Source organism: Nerophis lumbriciformis, linkage group LG11 (genome assembly GCF_033978685.3).
Source record: "Nerophis lumbriciformis linkage group LG11, RoL_Nlum_v2.1, whole genome shotgun sequence".
In the NCBI taxonomy this organism is placed as follows: Eukaryota; Metazoa; Chordata; class Actinopteri; order Syngnathiformes; family Syngnathidae; genus Nerophis; species Nerophis lumbriciformis.
The window spans coordinates 12,630,857-12,633,327 of record NC_084558.2 but is presented as its reverse complement, the minus strand read 5'-3'; the positions used below and the strand labels follow the sequence as shown (position 1 = coordinate 12,633,327).

Genomic DNA, 2,471 nt, shown 5'->3' with positions numbered 1-2,471 from the left:
AGCAAAAAAAAATAAAAAATTCTGACTTTGGTTTATTCATCATTAAATTGTATTTCATGTTTTTTAATTAAAATAATTGTTTTGGTGTTTCATTTTTGTAAATATAAGTAATATGTGAGCTAGATCACTTTCAATGGGCAAAATAACCTGCCAACAAGAGCTGAAATTAGGGATGTTCCGGTCAGGTTTTATGCTGCCGATACGGATCATCCACGAGTGAGATTGGCCGATACCAATACCAATCACATGTATTAACTGTAAATGTTTCAACTTTTTATGGTGAGTGCTATTGGCAGTATAACAATATCAACACAATATTCAAACTAGTTTCTTATTCTATTTTTCTGTGTCTAAAATGTTCAGCCTTGACTTCCAGTGATAATAATACTTGATAATGATACTTAAAATACAAAGAATTGAAGGACGCGATTATTATTAAATTAAGGGAGTGTCTTCACACTGTGTATAGAAACATATAATTAGCTGCTAGCTGCTTGTCAGTTGAGGAATTAAAATTAAATACAGTGTTCGCCAGAGAGGATCGGCGGTCACATACTTTTTCACGAAAATCATCCGATACTGATCGGTGGCAGATTGATCTGCAGATCCCTATTTGAAATGGTAGATTATTTTTGTAATTTCAATAAATATACATTCCAGATTTTATTACATAATACTTATAAATAAATTAGTCTAACGCAGTGGTTTTTCAAACTTGTTTTCACCAAGTACCACCTCAGAAAAAACCCGGCTCTCCAATTACCACCATAACGACCGACATTAAAATACAGTAGCGTAGTAGGCCTAAGTGTTCATTTAAAACAAGTTGATTTTTTTGACAAGTATATTTAACATTTTTTGGCCACCGTAACATTACGCACAGTTTGAACAGTAACACTGTGCTTGATTATAGGAAAATACAACACTATACTTTAATCAAGTGGCGTACCACAGTTTGAGATGTACTAGTCTAACAGAAAGTGGTTGGAAAAAATATAACAATAATCACTCACTTGTTTGCGTTTGCTTTAACTTTATATGTTAAATATAATTAAAACAAATAAGCAATAATATTTTTAGCCATTTTGAAGTGACTAGGTACACCTGGTACTACCGATAGAAGTACCAAACTCGGTACCCACCCCTTATCCATCAGTTTATCTATTTTTGGGAGCAGATGGTGCTCACATACATACATCTGTCAGCGACAACGATAAGTGACCTAAATAATTCAGCAACTGAGCCCTTTTATTGGCAGCGGGCTTTTTTAGGTCCATCCAGGACATCATCGCGTCATGGTGGCGTGTCAGCATCGTCTGTGAGAGTTGCAACATGTGCAATAATCATCTATATATATATACACATTAAAATGTATAATCAATCAATCCAAAAACCCCATACTGTATGACGATTTGACCCTTAATACATGATAATTATCTGATTATTCAAAGGTTAAGGTGTCCAACAACTTATTCACTGAGTTCGTCATCCATGTAATATATCACAATATCCTAAATGTAAACAAAAAAACATACGACCTGAAAAATCGATCGATACTGACGCTATCCCTGGTATCGATACGGTCGACATTTGGCTCGCGTGAAAGAAAGCGTCGCCCTGTTGTCTTCATCAGCATGTGGAGCACGTCAACACGCACGCAACTCAATGCAACGTTTTCTCCGCTATAAAACATGCCTGAAAGACAACAAGTATTTCACAACACTAAAAACCAGCCGAGGCACTTTCCTCCAGAACCTTCTGTCACTGTCGATACCGGATGGGGGACGCAGGATGAAGACCGACGGTTCGCGTTAAATCCGCACACGCCTTCATTGTTTAGTTGAGAGGAGAGAAGACATCCGGGGTGTCGACAAGAAATGAGCGATCAACAAAAATCAACTGGTTCGATTCTGTTTACCCTCTCAAGCGACCGCGGGCGTTCAGTCGGAGGTGATCCGCAAGAGTGATGGCAATAAATCCGTGGAAATCCGTGGAATGTGATGAATAAACTGAGTCTACTTGGGTGCGGGTGGGTGCGCGTGCGTGTGTGAGTGAGTGGATTGGGAGGTGGGTGGGTCGATCCAAATAGTCATATCATCGATGCATTTGTGGTATCAGTATTATATCGATACCAGCATCGATATAATACTATATATATATGACCAATATTTTTTCCCGTTTATTTTCACTAATATTTGTGTTTTCATGACAATTTTTTTTAAAGTTAACTAGTTCCATAAGTGAAAATCTTGTATTGAATATAGATTCCCGACACCAGTGGTTCTCAACCTGCGGTACGCGGGCTCTTTCTAGTGGTACGCCAAAGAATTACTTAATCAAATATTGTAATGACTTGACTCGAGCCATTATCAAAGGTTATTAATAGCCTTCAATGGAAGGCTGACAACTGCAGGACGTAGTCGATGCCAAAATAAACACTTAGGACACAAACAGTACCGTCATTTCTACCA

The 2,471-nt window shown here is 37.7% G+C and overlaps 1 protein-coding gene across 1 annotated transcript in view; it reads right to left on the bottom strand.

Annotated features, from left to right (window-relative positions):
* csdc2a (cold shock domain containing C2, RNA binding a) overlaps positions 1–2,058 on the bottom strand; it is a 10,871-nt gene extending 8,813 nt beyond the window's left edge. The window contains exon 1 of the mRNA XM_061967338.1: positions 1,919–2,058. The gene's annotated coding sequence lies outside the window, so the exon portion shown is untranslated. The remainder of the gene's footprint in view (positions 1–1,918) is intronic.
* Between the last annotated feature and the right edge of the window lie 413 nt (positions 2,059–2,471).